This window comes from Spermophilus citellus (assembly GCF_964194105.1).
Source record: "Spermophilus citellus genome assembly, chromosome: 6".
NCBI lineage: Eukaryota > Metazoa > Chordata > Mammalia > Rodentia > Sciuridae > Spermophilus > Spermophilus citellus.
The window spans coordinates 150,072,636-150,091,755 of NC_138187.1; the positions used below are offsets into that span (position 1 = coordinate 150,072,636).

The 19,120-nt window shown below is 38.8% G+C and overlaps 1 long non-coding RNA gene across 2 annotated transcripts in view; it reads left to right on the top strand.

Annotated features, from left to right (window-relative positions):
- Positions 1-19,120, top strand: part of LOC308652417 — a 64,499-nt gene that overhangs the window by 13,460 nt on the left and 31,919 nt on the right. The gene's annotated exons all lie outside the window — the stretch shown is intronic.

Genomic DNA, 19,120 nt, shown 5'->3' on the forward strand with positions numbered 1-19,120 from the left:
TTTCTCATCTCAAAACCCCTATAATTGGAAGTCAAAAGATAATGTTGCATCTCAGCTTCACCACTTACCCACTGTGCGGTCATGGGCAGGTGAACTCTTTGAATTGCTGTTTCTCTAGCTGTTATCAGATGATTTTATGGGCCATCCTTATAGGAATTTTGTGAGGAAGACACAGACAGGATAAATGAGAGTTCTGGATGCCGGGCCCCAGGTCAACGAGGCCAATTCCCAGCTCAACTGATGAGCACACATCTTAGCCTCTAATGGAGCTCCAAAAAGTCAAGTGAAGGAAGCAGTATATGAGAGAGAGAGAGAGAGAGAGAGAGAGAGAGAGAGAGAGAGAGAGAGAGAGAGAGAAAGAGAAGAAGGAGGAGGAGGAGGAGGAGGAGGAGAAAAAGAAGCCTGCAAATCGTTTGCAGGTGGAAAGGAGAGAGGAGACAAGCAGTGGCTCAAGTCCTGGCAGAGGGGCTGCCACTGAGAAAGGCAGCATTTGGCATGTCGCATGCACAAGGCCCTGGGTTATAAATCCCCAGCACTGCAGACAGCAAACAAGCAAAAAGCCCACCAACAACAACAAAAAGGGAACCCTCCCACATGCTGGAAGGCAGAGAAGGCCAAGGTGAGTCTGGGGCTGTGGGGTGGGGATGAAACCTGAGGCCGACACAGGCGCTGGTGGGAAGTCTGTTTACTCCTTAGACTCTGTTAGGAGCCAGGTGACCTCAGGTACCAGCTGCTTGTTACAGGGAGAAGCTGAACCCAAGGGGAGCACTGTGGTTCCTGAGGGACGTTAGGAATTCTGGGACAACCCAGAGGGCGGGCCACCGCGCTCTCATGCACGCACCTGACCCAGACCAGGCTGGAACTTGGAAGAACCTTTATCTACCGAAGCCAAGTGTCCCCAGAGAAAAGACTTTAAGATACTGTCTTATGAGTTTCCTATTAAAAGGACCAACTGGCCCTATTATTCTGCAATGATAGGAACTGCTAGCCCAATTTGTAGGGCTTAGCTTCTAAATATGAAGAGCCAAGGATCAGAAACAAGTGCAGGAAGTCTCCAAGAAGAAGGGCAGAGAAGAAATACGCACGAGGGAAGAACTCATGTAAACAGGGGCCCTAATTGCAGCAAGATCAAATTGAAAAAATTATAATTACATTCCTAGAGAGAGAAGGATATTGCTCTACTTACAAGAACAATATACAGTAAAAACAAAACCCAGGGAATAAGGAAGAGCCCCTCAATACCAAATGCACAACTACCACAAGTAGAGTTATAGTCTCGTCTACTGTAATTGAAAGTCAGTGGATAGTGACAAGACCTAAAAATGAATAGGTGTCAGGGCACTGTAAGCATGGTATTTGGATATATGCAGAAAATATGCAAATAATCAGTTACCAGAAATCATGTAGTTATAAATGGAGCCCCTAGATCTAGAAATGGGAGTTAGAGATTGGTGGGGCAGAGGTCCGACACTTTATTACATTTTAACTTTAAACATTTTTAGCTATTTGTCTTTTTTAAAAAATATTTTTAGTTGTAGGTGGACACAATACCTTTATTTTATTTATTTATTTCTATGTGGTGCTGAGGATCAAACCCAGTGCCTCACACATGTTAGACAAGCACTCTACCACTGAGCTACAATCCCAGCCCACTAGCTATTTGTCTTTTAAGAAAATTTCAGTGTGGTGCAATGCATATAACTTAAAATTAACCTATAGTGACATTTAGACACTGTCAGTGTTGTGCAAGTCTTACAACCATCTTGTACCAGTGTATTTTTATTAACATGAAAGAAAACCTCGATCCCAGTAAGTAGTCACCTGTGATTCCCTTCTCCTCCTAGACCTTGTAATCATTAATGTGCTTTCTATAACTATGGATTTTTTTGGCTGTAGATATTTCATATAAATGGACTCATACAATAATTGGCCTTTTGTAACTCAGTTTTTCACCTTTAGCGTAATATTTCCAAGGCCCATCCACTCTGTAGGATGTATCAGCACTTCTTTCCTTTTTAAGAATACATAATATTCCATTGGATGAATATACCCTCTGTTTATTTATCCATTTGGGGCTGGATTGTTTCTACCTTGGTGTTATTATGAATAGAGCTGCTGTGGACACTGGTGTGCAAGGTTTTGTTTTAACACTATTTTACTTGTTTTGACTTTATACCCAAGAGGAGGAATCCTGGGCCATATAATACTTCTATATTTAACTTAATGTAGACCACCAAATTGTTTTTCATAGCAGCTGCACCATTTCACATGTCCACCATCAATGGACAAGGATTCCAAGTTCTCCACATCCTTACCCACACTTGGTCCTTTTTATTTCTTTTTGCTGTGCTGGGGATTGAACTCAGGGCCTTGTACATGCTAGCTAATTGCTCTACCACTAAGTTATACACCCAGCACTTGTTCAATTTTTTTTTTAACTGGAACTAAAAAACTTATGGAATTATTATTATTTTTATTATTACTACTACTACTATTTTTGGCACTAGGAACTGAACCCAAGCTCACCCTATCACTGAGTTCATCCCCAACTATTTTAAAATTCTTTTTATTTACTTTGAGGCAGGGTCACTTTAAATTGTTTCAGCTGACCTTGGACTTGCACTTCTCCTCCCTCAGTCTCTCACGTAGCTGGGAGTGTGCCCGTAGGTGTGTGCCATCCTATGAGCCTGGCAGAACTTACAGAACTCTCAATGGAACTAAAAACTGTGTGTAAAGTACTGTGATAACTGGAAGTCATTAAAATAAAATCAGAAGATGATATTGATAATTGGCATAAGGATGAAAGAAAACAGTATTTAGAGACTGTCAGAGCCTTACCAGGTCTGTTAATTTCCTATTTCCACTGCAACAAATTATCACAAATTTAGAGGCTTAAACCAACAGAAATTTATTCTGCTTTAGTTCTAGAGGTTGCAAGTCCAACATAGGACAAACTGAGGTCAAATCAAGACATTGCCAAGGCAATGTTCCTCTTTGGGGTTTTCAGGAGAATCTGTGTCCTTGCTTTTCTCTGGCTTCTAGAGATCACCAACATTCCTTGGCTTGTGGCCCCTTCCTTCACACTCACAGCATGGTGTCTTCTCTCCTCTCTGACCTCTGTTTTCATCCTTACCTCTGCACTCTCTGATTTTGATCCTCCTGGTTCTCATTCATAAGGATCCCATGACTACTCTGGGCTCTCCTAAAGACTCATCCACTCACAGGGCATCCACCTTCACTACATTTGCAAAATCCCTTTTGCCTTGTCAGGCAATATATTCACAATTTCCAGGGTTGAATATGGACTTTTCCAGAAGGCTGTTATTTAGCCTACAACTCAGGGAATTTATTGGATAATAAGATCATACTCATTTATTGGATACTAAGATCATACAACCAGAAAAGGCTCTGTCAATTACAAAGTATCAATTACAAAATACTGAACTTCCCAAGACTCACTTTTCTTTCCTAAGGGGAAGCTGATAAGGATAAACATGTCATTTATTATACATTTTTTGGCAAGGGTACAAAATAAGAGAATATGCTTCCCTATGCTACTCAAATTTCTTCCAAATATCCTTTAAGGCCTGTAGGAGCCTGCAGGCAAAGCTCATAGCTGCAAATTTCAGGCATCACATTTCTTTGAAGTCTCATGTTTTCTCAGAAATTCACGTGAATTATATATTATATTTAATAATAGATGTGTGATTGTTTTAATACATAAATAACATTTTAAATGTCTTACCTGCAGGAACAATAAATGATTCTCTTTATTCTTTAATCTTGTATATCCCCCATCACCTCTCTGATGATTTCTGAGAAACATCATTAAATAAAAGAAAGCACATTGTAAACTATAATGAGCAATAATAATAAAACTCGTGTTTTTACATCCCAATATCAAATATTGACAGCTTTCCATTGGCCTTAGCTCCATATAGTGAACCTAGGAGGAAAGAAGAATTTAAGAAGCTGAGCCAAACTGAACTCTAAAATAAATCTGAAATTAATACAGTATGACTTGTTCTTCAAACTGTGGGGAAGTTAGGTTTCTCATTGTGACTGTCTGCCAGGGAGGTGGGAGGCTTATTACCAGGAGAAATAGGTAAAATCAAAATTTAAAGCTAAAATCAAAGTATGAGTATGGGAGATATTGGGGTGTCCAACCCTATAATATCTATAAGCTTCTCAAATATCATTCATTGAGGTTTCCTCAATCTGCTTTGCGAATATATGCAGCTTCCAAAAGTATCCCTTTCCCAATCCAGATCACTGCCCTCTCTAGAATCCCAGTGCCAGCATTTTCAACTCAAAAAGACCAATATTCACATGGTGCTGTGAAAAGAGGGTCCGGTTCGCTAATACCTCCAGGGTAATGGTCAACCGACAGATGCTTAGGAACGTTGAAAACCCTTCCAGACATTTGTTCAGAAACATAAAGTGGCCTTAGACCTACTCACTGCATTAGCCAGGAAAGCAAGGGAAGGAAACATAGCTCATAAGGGGCCCCAGAAATAACTTCCACAGTTAATACCACAGAGGAATGTCTCCTCTGCTGACAAGTTCTTTTTTATCTCACTTATTTCTGTTAGAGACTGTCCTGAGGATGTGGACCATGGCCCCTTTCTTAGAAATCCTTGAAAAATATCCATGTCTCCCTCCCCCAACAACTGCATAAATACCTCTGAACATGTTCCTTGGAAGAATATCCCCTTGACACACATAAAGGGTGGAGCTATGTCACAAGTGTGCCTTTTATTGGGAAAGTTACCATCTAATTTTGGCAAAGATGAGCTGGAGAACATGCAAACTTGTGTAGTTTACACGGTTCAAGTGGCTGGAAAATGGAAGTCTGATGGAGATTTGTTATGGGGGAGATGAAGTGCTTGGGTAATGGCAAGAATTGGCAAAGGGACAGCATCAGAGCAGGCCTTCATGGGGGTGAGGGAGAATGGGCAGCACAGAGCAGGTGCACCCGGGCCTTTGTGGGGCATGTGATGAACCAGCCACAGGGCCTGGGTGAGGGGCAGGTGTCGCCTAAGAGGCAAGGATGCCCAAGAGAAAACATGTATGTTAAAGCAGGAATCTGTACTCTCCATTCCTGCTAAGTAACTCCTTGGTTATCTTTCAAAACAGGAAAGATGGTGCACATTTTTATTCCCCTGCCTTGTAAGAAATTAAATCCCAATTTTTTTACCTTCCTCTTTCTGATAAATTATCATTTTATTTTGCTTCTTTTGGGCAAAATGAGCAAATCTAACAATGAGACAAACTCCCTTTTTATTCAGACTGTTCTCCAATAAAATGAACTTGTGTGCTGTTTGCTGTTTGTCTTCCAACAACCTGACCGGTACTCTATTTTTACCTCTCAGTCCTGAAATGACTCTCTCTTTCTCTCTCTCTCTCTCTCTCCAGCATTAAGCAGGTGCTCTACCACTGAAGCCCAGGGATAGAGCACCTGCCTAATGTGTCTCTTAATTTGCATCTTCCTCATCTCCATGTGCTCTAAGCGAGGTTTAGGGAGCTCTGTGGTTCACTAGGCACAGTATGATTCTCACAGCTAGTTACTCCTTTGGGCTTTGGTTCAAGCTTCCATTATTCATACATCAGATTGCTTCTAGGGTATGACACTTTGGACGTGATTAGAAGGCCAAGTGAAAAATATTTAGCAGTCTCACATGACAAGGTCTCTTGGACAAAAGGACTTTGTACATGTGACTTCACACAATGGGAAATCGTGAACTTTCCCTCACCCTCTAAGTGGCATGGTGCCCGGGTAAACTTAGAAGCTACCCTCTGGCATGATTCTGGAAATCTTTTCGTTTCTGATATGTGGAATTTTTACACTGAAATATAAATTAGCATTGAGAAAAACTTAATTATTTTTTCATAGATTAAAAGCTATGTAAACCCCTAACGTTTGGCTCAATAACACTCTCCTTTTATAAAATAGAAATCTCATTCATTACTAACATTTTATTTGTTTACACAATATGTTGTCACACATGGGAACACATATAAACATGAACACATGCTGGAGTAATAAGAATGGAGAATACAAGAGAATAGATTTAAATTCATTGTTTGTTTAAGCCAATGTTGTCCTCACAGAGAACAAGATTTTTCATTTAAAAGTTGTCAATTATTAATGAAATAACATAAAGGACCAAAATTATTTCTGGAGTGTCTGTTGTGTACTCTGCTCTGCGTTGTGTGTTTGGAGAATACAGGGGAGTTTAGATTATAGGATTAGCTGGGTGCAGAGGCTCACTCCTGTAATCCCAGTGGTTTGGGAGACTGAGGCACCTATCTCAGAACTTTAGATTCTTTGCCTACTGTTTTGAAAGCCTCCTCTGTCCTAAGTCACATCCACATGGAGGTCTGTATGTGAACTATCTATTCTGATTCTGTTGGCCCATCTCTACATTCTTCATTACTGAAGCTTTAGAGTGAAACATTGTATCTGATTCAGCAAACCTCTAGTTTATACCCTGTGCACAGAAAGCATCTTTCAAAGTGTCCATGGAATATTTATAGAAAGAAATCATGCATTAAAAAAACAAATAAAAACTAACAATGTTCCAAAACATAGCATTATAGAAACTACACTCTTTTTTTCTTCCTGAACTGGGGACTAAACTCAGGCATTTTACTACTGAGCTTCATTTCCAGCCCTTCAATTTTATTTTTTAGACAGGATCTTGCTAAATTGATGATGCTGGCCTTGAACTTGCAAACTTCCTGCCTCCCAAATTGCTGGGATTACAGGTGTGCACCACCTGGTTCTGGGGATGGAACGTGCCAGATAAACTATGCTCTTTTATACTAAGTTATAGGTGTGAAAATTAATGACGAATATTTAAATGAAAAACAACCCCTTGCCAACTGGAGATTATGTGTCTTTAAATGCTTTTAAAATGTATTTAGAAAATAATAAATAAACCTAGGCCTTAACTCAAGAATTAAGAAAAAGAACAGGAAAGGAACCACTGGTATGATAAAAGGAATTAACATAAAAGCAGAAATTAATTACTCAGAAAGCAGAGCAACAATGGAACTTAAAAAACCTACTTGTTTGTAAAACAATAGACTAAGGAAGGGAAGAGAGTAATTTACAGTGGAGAAATGGATACTACTACCTCAGCAATGATAAGTGATGTCACCAGCAGGTTCCCAGGACATGATAGGATGATAATGACTTGCATCCTCCAAATCCAAAACCCAGCTCTAATCATGAGAAAAATGCCAGGCCAATCCCAATGAAGGGTATTTTAAGAAATCCCAGACTAGCATTCCTCAAACTGACTGCATTGTCCAAAACAAGGAAAACCTGAAAACTGTCACAGCTAAGAGACAGGATGATTAAATGCGGTTATATCCTAGTCAGGATCCTGGAACCAGGGAAAGATATGAAGTTGGTATAAAGTTAGGAAATCTGAATAAATAATAAGTAATTAATGGGTCAATATCAGTTTTATTCCTTTTCTTTTGGTTCTGGGGATTGGAATGCAGGGCCTTGTGCATGCTCGACAATGGATCTGGAGACTTTAAGACTATAAGAGAAAAATACACGTGAGCATGAAATAGTACATTTCATTAACTAGATGAAATGATTTCTGGGAATAATAGGATGTTCTGGAAAAAATATTAGAAAAAGACTCAGGCACAAATGCAAAGTGTTGTGAAAGCAGGCTCCGGAAAGACATGTTTTTTGATGATTACAGCTTCTATCCATTGAGTGCTACTAAGTAATGGACGGAGCTAGAATTTGAACAACCTCTGTCTGGTTTCAAAGCCTGTGGACTTTGACAGCACCATTTGTTCCCGTGCATGTAGGGACTGGTCTTTTCATACTTTGGAGAAGCAGATTTTTTCCTAGTCTTTGTAGACTATTCCAGCATATAGAAAGCTACTCAACTCATGTTTAAGCCTAGTGCCACATAGCAAGGCTGTAGAGACAGGATCCCGCTTACACCATCTGGTCATGGCCAGCTCAAGAGCACCTTCTGGACCTTGTTTCCTCATCTGCAATTATATAATGCCAAATCTAACCTGTAAAGTCAATGTAAGAATTATGTGAGAAAACTCCCATATTTAATGCATCAGAACATGGGACAAGCTTACAAAATCATCCCAACTGCCATTATTATTATTACTGATGATAAAACCTAATAAAGATAGAAGAAAAAGAGAAAGAACTTACATATTTCAAAATTCTGAATAATTTGCCAGCTAATTGAACTAAGAATATTTGAAAGGAATTATCCATCACAACCAAGTAGAAAACTAACAATTTGTTTGCATCCTATCAATAGATCAAAAAAGAAAAATCATAAAATCATTAAATTTTAAGATAGCCGTGAAAGTTTTATAATCAATTTCATTAGAAAAGTCTTTTTGTTCCATATGAATAGAAGAGTAATTCCTTAACATAGTGAAGAATATCTTACATTGACAGCCTGTGTTATTATGATTGGAAAATTATCATTAGAAGCATTTTTATTTATTTATTTATTTATTTATTTATTTTTGCATTCCTATACTTCAATGATTAATCTTTTTTTTAATTGGTTGTTCACAACATTACAAAGCTCTTGACATATCATATTTCATACATTAGAATCAAGTGGGTTATGAACTCCCATTTTTACCCCAAATACAGATTGCAGGATCACATCGGTTACACATCACATTTTTACATACTGCCATATTAGTGACTGTTGTATTCTGCTACCTTTCCTATCTTCTACTATCGCCCCTCCCCTCCCCTCCCATCTTCTCTCTCTACCCCATCTACTGTAATTCATTTCCCTCCATGTTTGTTATCCCATTCCCCTCATAACCTCTTATATGTAATTTTGTATAACAATGAGGGTCTCCCTCTATTTCCATGCAATTTCCCTTTTTTTCCTCCCTTTCCCTCCCACCTCATGTCTCTGTTTAATGTTAATCTTTTCTTCCTGCTCTTCCTCCCTGTTCTGTTCTTAGTTGCTCTCATTATATCAAAGAAGACATTTGGTATTTGTTTTTTAGGGATTCGCTAGCTTCACTAAGAATAATCTGCTCTAGTGCCATCCGTTTCCCTGAAAATTCCGTGATTTTGTCATTTTTTGGTGCTGCATAATACTCCATGGTGTATAAATGCCACATTTTTTTATCCATTCATCTATTGAAGGGCATCTGGGTTGATTCCACAGTCTAGCAATTGTGAATTGTGCTGCTATGAACATCGATGTGGCAGTATCCCTGTAGTGTGCTCTTTTAAGGTCTTCAGGAAATAGTCCGAGAAGGGCAATAGCTGGGTCAAATGGTGGTTCCATTCCCAGCTTTCCCAGGAATCTCCATACTGCTTTCCAAATTGGCCGCACCCGTTTGCAGTCCCACCAGCAGTGTACAAGAGTACCCTTTTCCCCACATCCTCACCAGCACTCATTGTTGTTTGACATCATCATGGCTGCCAATCTTACTGGGGTGAGGTGGTATCTTAGGGTGGTTTTGATTTGCATTTCCTTGACTGCTAGAGATGGTGAGCATTTTTTCATGTACTTGTTGATTGATTGTATATCCTCCTCTGTGAAGTGTTTGTTCATGTCCCTGGCCCATTTGTTGATTGGGTTATTTGTTTTCTTATTGTCTAATTTTTTGAGTTCTCTGTATACTCTGGATATTAGGGCTCTATCTGAAGTGTGAGGAGTAAAAATTTGTTCCCAGGATGTAGGCTCCCTATTTACCTCTCTTATTGTTTCTCTTGCTGAGAAAAAAACTTTTCAGTTTAAGAAAGTCCCATTTGTTGATTCTTGTTATTAACTCTTGTGCTATGGGTGTCCTATTAAGGAATTTGGAGCCCGACCCCACAATATGTAGATCGGAGCCAACTTTTTCTTCTATCAGGTGCAGAGTCTCTGATTTGATATCTAGCTCCTTGATCCACTTTGAGTTGACTTTTGTGCATGGCGAGAGGAGGGGATTCAGTTTCATTTTGTTGCATATGGATTTCCAGTTTTCCCAACACCATTTGTTGAAGATGCTATCCTTTCTCCATTGCATGTTTTTAGCTCCTTTATCAAATATAAGATAGTTGTAGCTTTGTGGATTAGTCTCTGTGTCCTCTATTCTGTACCATTGGTCCACCCGCCTGTTCTGGTACCAGTACCATGCTGTTTTTATTACTATTGCTCTGTAATATAGTTTGAAATCTGGTATCGCTATACCACCTGATTCACACTTCCTGCTTAGAATTGTTTTTGCTATTCTGCGTCTTTTATTTTTCCATATGAATTTCACGATTGCTTTATCTATTTCTACAAGAAATGCCATTGGGATTTTGATTGGCGTTGCATTAAACCTATAGAGAACTTTTGGTAATATCGCCATTTTGATGATGTTAGTTCTGCCTATCCATGAACAAGGTATATTTTTCCATCTTCTAAGATCCTCTTCTATTTCTCTCTTTAGGGTTCTGTAGTTTTCATTGAATAGGTCTTTCACCTCTTTTGTTAGGTTGATTCCCAAGTATTTTATTTTTTTTGAGGATATTGTGAATGGAGTAGTTGTCCTCATTTCCATTTCAGAGGATTTGTCGCTGATATACAGAAATGCCTTTGATTTATGTGTGTTGATTCTATATCCTGCCACTTTGCTGAATTCATTTATTAGTTCTAGTAGTTTCTTTGTAGACCCTTTTGGGTCTTCTAGGTATAGGATCATGTCATCCGCAAATAGTGATAATTTAAGTTCTTCTTTTCCTATTTTTATGCCTTTAATTTCTTTTGTCTGTCTAATTACTCTGGCCAGTGTTTCGAGAACTATATTGAATAGAAGTGGTGATAGGGGGCATCCCTGTCTTGTTCCAGATTTTAGAGGGAATGCCTTCAATTTTTCTCCATTCAGAATGATGCTAGCCTGAGGCTTAGCATAGATAGCTTTTACAATGTCGAGGTAATTTCCTGTTATCCCTAGTTTTTCTAATGTTTTGAACATAAAGGGATGCTGTACTTTGTCAAATGCTTTTTCTGCGTCTATCGAGATGATCATATGGTTCTTATCTTTAAGTCTATTGATGTGGTGAATAACATTTATTGATTTCCGTATATTGAACCATCCTTGCATCCCAGGGATGAATCCTACTTGATCATGGTGCACAATTTTTTTGATGTGCCTTTGTATCCGATTTGCCAGAATTTTATTGAGGATTTTTGCATCTAGGTTCATTAGAGATATTGGTCTGTAGTTTTCTTTCTTTGAGGTGTCTTTGTCTGGTTTCGGAATCAGGGTGATGTTGGCCTCATAGAATGAATTTGGTAGAGCTCCCTCTTTTTCTATTTCCTGAAATAACTTGAAAAGTATTGGTATTAATTCTTCTTTAAAGGTTTTGTAAAACTCCGCTGTGTATCCATCTGGTCCTGGGCTTTTCTTGGTTGGTAGTCTTTTGATTGCTTCTTCTATTTCATCCATTGATATTGGTCTGTTTAAATTGTGTGTATCCTCCTGACTCAGTCTGGGCAAATCATATGACTTAAGAAATTTATCAATGTCTTCACTATATTCTATTTTATTGGAATATAGGTTTTCAAAGTAATTTCTAATTGTCTTCTGTATTTCTGTAGCATCTGTTGTGATATTGCCTTTTTCATCTCGTATGTTAGTAATTTGAGTTCTCTCTCTTCTTCTCTTCCTTAGCATGGCTAAGGGTCTGTCGATCTTATTTATTTTTTCAAAGAACCAACTTTTTGTTTTGTTAATTTTTTCAATAGTTTCTTTTGTTTCAATTTCATTGATTTCCGCTCTGATTTTAATTAATTTTTGCCTTCTGCTACATTTGCTGTTGTTTTGCTCTTCCTTTTCTAGGGCTTTGAGATGAAGTGTGAGCTCATTTATTTGTTGGTTTTTCCTTTTTTTGAGGAATGACCTCCAGGCGATGAATTTCCCTCTTAAAACTGCTTTCATTGTGTCCCATAGATTCCGATATGTTGTGTCTGTATTTTCATTTATCTCTAAGAATTTTTTGATTTCCTCCTTTATGTCTTCTGTAACCCATTGATCATTCAGTAACGTATTGTTCATTGTTCATGTGATGTAGGATTTTTCCTTCCTTCTTTTATCATTGATTTCCAGTTTCATTCCATTATGATCTGATAAAATGCATGGTATTATCTCCACCCCTTTATATTTACTGAGGGTTGCCCTATGGCATAATATATGGTCTATTTTTGAGAAGGATCCATGTGCTGCTGAGAAAAAAGTATATCCACTTGATGATGGTTGATATATTCTATATATGTCAGTTAAGTCTAGGTTATTGATTGTGATATTGAGTTCTATAGTTTCTTTATTCAACTTTTGTTTGGAGGATCTGTCCAATGGTGAGAGAGGTGTGTTGAAGTCACCCATGATTATTGTGTTGTGGTCTATTTGATTCTTGAACTTGAGGAGAATTTGTTTTATGAACGTCGCAGCGCCATTATTTGGTGCATAAATATTGATAATTGTTATGTCTTGTTGGTGAATGGTTCCTTTTAACAGTATATAATGTCCTTCCTTATCCCTTTTGATTAACTTAGTCTTGAAGTCGATTTTATTCGATATGAGAATGGCCACCCCTGCTTGCTTACGAGGACCGTGTGCGTGGTATATTTTTTCCCAACCTTTTACCTTGAGCCAGTGTATGTCTTTTGCAATCAGATGTGTCTCCTGGAGGCAGCATATTGTTGGATTTGTTTTTTTAATCCATGATACCAGCCTATGTCGCTTTATTGGAGAGTTTAAGCCATTAACGTTTAGAGTTACTATTGATATATGGTTTGTACTTCCTTCCATGTTTGATTATTTATCTCTTTTTTTTTCTAATTTAGTTTGTTTCTCCATGATTAGCTTTCCCCCCCGTCCTCTGTCTTTACCGAGGCACTTCCCGCTGATGGTTTTGGTTATTGTTTTTCATTTCTTCCTCGTGTAGAGTTTTGCTCAAGACGCTTTGCAATGCTGGTTTTCTGGCTACAAATTCTTTTAGCTTTTGTTTATCATGAAAGATTTTTATTTCGTTGTCATATCTGAAGCTTAATTTTGCTGGATACAGAATTCTTGGTTGGCATCCATTGTCTTTCAGTGTTTGAAATACATTGTTCCAGGATCTTCTCGCTTTTAGCGTCTGTGATGAAAAATCCGTTGTTAACCTTATTGGTTTACCCCTAAATGTAATCTGCCTCTTTTCTCTTGTAGCTTTTAATATTTTCTCTTTGTTCTGTATATTGGATATCTTCATAACAATGTGTCTTGGCGTTGGTCTACTGTGATTTTGTGTGCTCGGTGTCCTGTATGCATCTACAATTTGTATATCTGTTTCCTTTTTTATTTCTGGAAAGTTTTCTGTAATTATTTCATTCAGCAGGTTACTCATTCCCTTGGTATGAATCTCTGTGCCTTCCTCTATCCCGATGACTCGTAAGTTTGGTTTTTTTAAGTTATCCCAAATCTCTTGGATGTTTTTCTCATGATTTTTTCCAGCCTTTCTGAGTTGGCTAGACTCTTTTCAAGATGATATATTTTGTCTTCATTATCTGACGTTCTGGCTTCTACTTGCTCCACTCTGTTAGTGATACTCTCGATTGAGTTTTTAATTTGGTTTATCGTTTCCTTCATTTCTAGAATTATTGTTTGATTTTTTTTATAATCTCTATCTCCTGATAAAGATGCTTAACTTCTTCTTTTATCTGTTTATGTAATTCATTTTCAATGTGATCTTTAAGGTTCTTTTCCATCTGTCTAAGGTGTTCCTTGAGTTCTTTATATGGCCATTTTTCTGATGACTCTAGGTCCTCCTGAATATTTAGTCTGTCCTTCATTGTTTGTACTCCTTTTCTTCCTTGCTTTTTTATGCTCATGATACTTCTTGTTCTGTTTGACTGCTGAGTTACTGTTTACTCTTATAAATTTATTTGATGCTTGGGAGGAGAGATATTAGAAGGGAAGGGAAGAAGTCACTAAAGAGAGTGAGTGTAGGCAGGTAGACTTCAAGATAGGGGGAATAAGGAAATTGAAAAGAAATGAAAAGACAAAAGAAAAAAAGTGAAAATAAAGAAAGAAAATGAAAAAATAAAAATTTAAAACCAAAAAAAAATTATAATGATAATAAACAAATGGAAATTAAAGTTTAAAAAATAATAGTAATAATAATAGAATAAAAAGAATTAAAAAAAATTGAAACCATTAATAAGAAAGTTAAAGAACAACAACAACATCAACAAGAAAAAGTGAAAATAAAATTAAAAAAAAAACCAATAATAATCATTAAAAAAATAATAATAATAAATGAAGTCATAGAGCTCAATTAACTTCTCTTCTAGTAGGTGGAGCTATGCCCACTGGGCCAGGCTTCTCTTCTTGATGGGTGGGAACCAATCACTGTGCCTCAGCTCTTCTTCCCAGACTGTGCGGGTCTCCAATCCTGAGTGCCTAGGGCCTTCTCTTGTGGTTCCTCAAGCCAGGCCCCGCTCACCTGTGACGCTCACCACAATACTGGCTACACGCCGGGTCTGCTGCTCCTGGGAGCCCTGTTTCCATGGATGCCTGGGCACACCCTTTCTGTTTGCCTCCCTCAGACCCTAAGTTTGTAGGGCTTGGGGCTGAGGACCCCCAGCGAATTTGTTTGCCCTCAGGTAGCAACTCCCCTGGTAGCTGGTGCAAGGGACCTCTGTTGTCAGCAGAGGGATATCCTGGGTCTGACTATTGTGCTCAGTTGGCTTTTACCTCTGTGAGTTCAGGTGGGCCGACTAGTTATTTCAGCGGGATCATTAGTGCTGAGTCATGAGAAGCAGGCGAACCAGAACTAGAATGCAGCCCATTCCAGGCTCGATGTGTTCTGAGAAGGGCAGACTGTTCGCCCGGGATCCCCTTCAGGTCAACAGTGCCTAGTGGTCCTGAGCGAGCAGTATTTTGACAGTTTACTTCTCCCTATGCTCGCGCAGCTGAAGGGGTTAGAGACTTGATCTGTCCGCATCCGCCTCCATGTTGGATCACTTAGTTTTTAAATTGTCACTCATCTTATCAGCTGTTCCATTTTACTCGGCAGCTCACTCGCGCGGTGAGGAGTCTGCTCTATTGTGCTCCGCGGGAAGCGGTGGCGGCAGCGGCCCAGCTGTGGCCTTCGGGATGCCTGGGGAGGGGGTGCGGGCTGGGGGAGGGGAGGCAGCGCCTCGGGGCCGCGCGGGCCGGGTACTGGACACGCGGGAGAGCGGGCGGGGTGGGGGAAAGAAATTGAGATCTAGATTTAGGGAGTGCGCGTGGGAGGAGAGACGGCGGGGGAGAAGCAAAGCGGGAAGGCGGAGAGGCGAAGGAAGAGGAGAAGGAGAAGGGGCCGAGGGAGCCGGGCAGCTCGGGGGCTGCAGCCTTACTGCTTGCGCTGAAGTCGTGATGGACTCACTCCACCTTGGCTGGAGTCGTGGCGGATTCACTCCACCTAGGCCCCTTTCTTGACACGGTGCTGAGTCTTTGTCGACAGATCTCCTTTAATGATCTTTACTTCTTCTTTTAAGACGCGGCAACATACGCTGCGGGCACAGCGGTGCGGAGCACGGAGCGGCTTACTCACTTCCCGCCGCCATCTTCCTGTCAATGAGAAGCATTTTTATTAACACTAGAAATAAACAAGGATTCCTGCTATCTTCCCTGCTGTTTATATTATTTTATAAGTATTGCTTAGAGTGGAAAACAGAAGTAGGATGTGTGATTACTGGAAAAGAAGGAACAAAGTCATCATTATTTGTAAATGGTATGATCATTTGCTTAGAAACACCCTAGAAAATCAGAAAAAAAAATTAAAAGAGCATTCAGAAAGACGGATGAAAACAAGTTTAAATGGATTTCAACATACCAGCACCAGTCAGAGAATATAATGAGGAAAAATCTCTTCTACAATAGTAACAGAAACATAAAACACCTAGAAACATAAGCTTAATAAGAAATGTGTCAGACCTTTGTGAGTGATATCACAGAACTCTACCAAGAAACATAAAATGAGGCTTAAATAAATGGAAAGACATACAGGGTGACCGTGTGGATGATTATAAAGATATCAATTTTGCCCACATTAATTTTTAGGTCTAATGCATTCCAGTGCACTCTCAATGGGATTTTTTTTTTTGAGTTTTTCTAGAAGACTAAATAATGAGAATAGCAAAAGAGAACTTGAAAAGAAAAGCCAATGAGATAGGTCAATCTGAGAACAGATGGAAATTATATTGCAAATCTACAGCAAAGAATGGTGTTGGGACAAGCATGGATCGATAAAAGAGAGTAGCCCTAAAAAAAACACAAGCATCCTATTATATATAATAGCTTGAAACGGTATAAAGGTGACATCACAAGACAAAGGAAGAGATGGGTCACTCAATACATGGAATATGGAAAATCACAAGCTGGATTGCACACTACACATGACACTCAATTCCAGAGGCCTCTGAGGATCACAAGGAGAAAATCAGGGTGACTAAGGAGAAGGGCCCTTTGATCAAGGAAAAGACTGATAGGTTTGACAACACAGAGTTCCAAAGTCTATATCAAAACTGCCATTTATAATACTAAAAAGAATATATTACCAAAAAAAAAAAAACCATAGGAAAAGTATTTTCCACAGATGACAAAGAATAACATTTGCTTTCAGGGGTTTTTATAAATCTCTAGGAAAAAGACCAAAATTTAACAGGAAAAAAAGGGGGGATTATAAAAGAATTACAAATGGTCAATAAAAATGAGGGACAATTCAATGTCCTCAAAAAAGCCTAGACATCATATTTCATGGTTAACTGAAGACTAGCGAGGGTCAGTGGCTGCTGTTGTGGAGGAAGTGTGGGGGAAGTGTCCCCTGCTACTGTTTTCCTAGGGTGGGGTGGGTGGGGCATTTGGCAGAACTGTTTTCTTCAGAGCCTGAAGACCTCAGGGCAGTTTCCAGAATTCTGTCACTAGGAATGGAAGAAACGTGGACACTGCTTTCCACATAAGAATGTTCCTTACGGTTCATTCATAATGTCAAAAACTGGGAAACACAAAATGATAGAGGGCATTGTTATTGGTTTAGACCTTGGTACGTGGATGGTTCTGAAGGATTCTGATTCTGAAGAAGTTGAATGGTATGATAAATATTCACAATGTAATTTTTAAGTAAAAATATAGAATTTAAAACTGCATCCTGGAGAAATGATCTCTGGTATTGTACCCGTGTTAGTCAGCTTTTCTGCGCTGTGACCAGAGTACCTGACGTGAAAAACTGAAAGGAGGAACGTTTTATTTGGGCTCACAGTTTCAGAGGTTTCAGTCCATGATCCACTGGCTCCACGGCTTTGGGCCTGAGGTGAGGCAGAACATCATGGTGGAAGGGTGTGGTGGAGAGAAGCTGATCAGCTCATGAGAGCCAGGAAACTTAAAGAGAGGAAGGGACTAGGGACAAGATACAGTCCCTAAGACCTTGCCCTAAGCACCTACTCCCTTGAATTAGTTTCCACTTCTTAGAGTTTCCACCACCTCCCACTAATGTCACCAAGTGGTCAATTTGTCAGTGGATTAATCCACTGATGATCTCAGAGCCCTCATGATCCAATCACTTCCTAAAAGCCCCACTTATGAACATTGCTGCACTGGGACCAAGCCATTAACATGAGACTTTGGGGGACACTCCAAATCCAAACCATCACAGGCACTTAGGGTAAGGTATTTTAGCTGGAACTCTTAAATATATTTTTAATACTTTCATGTTTTATAAATAAGACTCATTGCTTCCATGATCTAAAAATAGTGTATGTGGCTCTCTGTGTATTCAGATGCACTATGTGTGATTGATCAATTGCTCTTCAAGGGGTTAATCAAGCTTGGAAAATTAGAAGGGATTTCATTGATGTTTCAGAATGTTTTAGGCTTTGAGAGATGTACCCTTCTCTCTTTTTTTCCAAACTTGCTCTGCTTTTTCCAAGAAACACTGTCATAAATGCAGCCCATTTTACTTATTACCCTCATCTTTATTTTCTGCATGATAAAGGAAGATATTTAAGTTTGGCTTTTATTTTTACAAGTTTATGAAAAGATTTTCAGATTTTGCTTTGCTAAAAATGAAAAGATGTTAGCACAGAATAACTTTTTGTTGCCTAGGTAGCAGAAATGCTAACAACTCTATCAAATATAAGATTTCTAAATAAACCTATGCCTAAATTAAAGTGTTATTTCCAAATGGGTAAAAAGTTAAGAGGATGTGAAGAAAGCTGAAGAGGAAAATCAGGTAATGGCTTGGCATGATGAAGAGTATGGAGTGGATTTTCACATGACCTGTTCACATTACACAGCAAACAGATTTCTGGTCCTCACTGCAGCATCTGGAAAATGTTTGACTACTTTTAAATTTTCATAACTTTCTACTATATATATATATACATATATATATGTATATATATATATATATATATATATATATATATATATATATATATAAAAGATTCAGGAACATACAGAGATTAAAAAATAATCAGTAATTGCACCATCTATGTAAGTCGAGTAACTTCCAATTTCTATTCTCTCTCTTCCTTTCTGTCTCTCTCCCTCTCCCCCCCCACACCCTTCACATGTTATTTTTAAAGATATTTACTCATAACTTTAAATGAGATTTTTGTGTCTCAGGGAGAGAACTTGGATGCTAGCATTCCAGTATGAATTCTCCTCTGATCTCTCCTCTGGGTGTCTCCTCCTCAATGGCGGCTCTCCTTGTGGACAGCAACAGTGAAGTCTGGGCTGAAAAGCCCTACTTATGCAGATGTAGCACTAATTGCCCCTTAGATAGGAACCACCAAGACAATTTAAACAGATATTTATTAAATACCTACAAGGTGTCAGAGTATTGGGCATATAACAGTGAAAAAAAAAACACATCAAAGTTCCTGCTCATTGGAGCTTATATTCTAGTGATGGAAGAGGAAAGAAAAAATAAGAGAATATCAGTATTTAATTCAGTTTTTAAAAAGTTAAAATTTTCTATGGACAAAAATGAGACAGGGAAGGAAGAAGGATCCAGGGCCGGGGCAAGTGTGCAACTTCAATTTGATGGTGAGGAAAGGCCTCGCTCAGATGGTGACATTTGTACAGACAC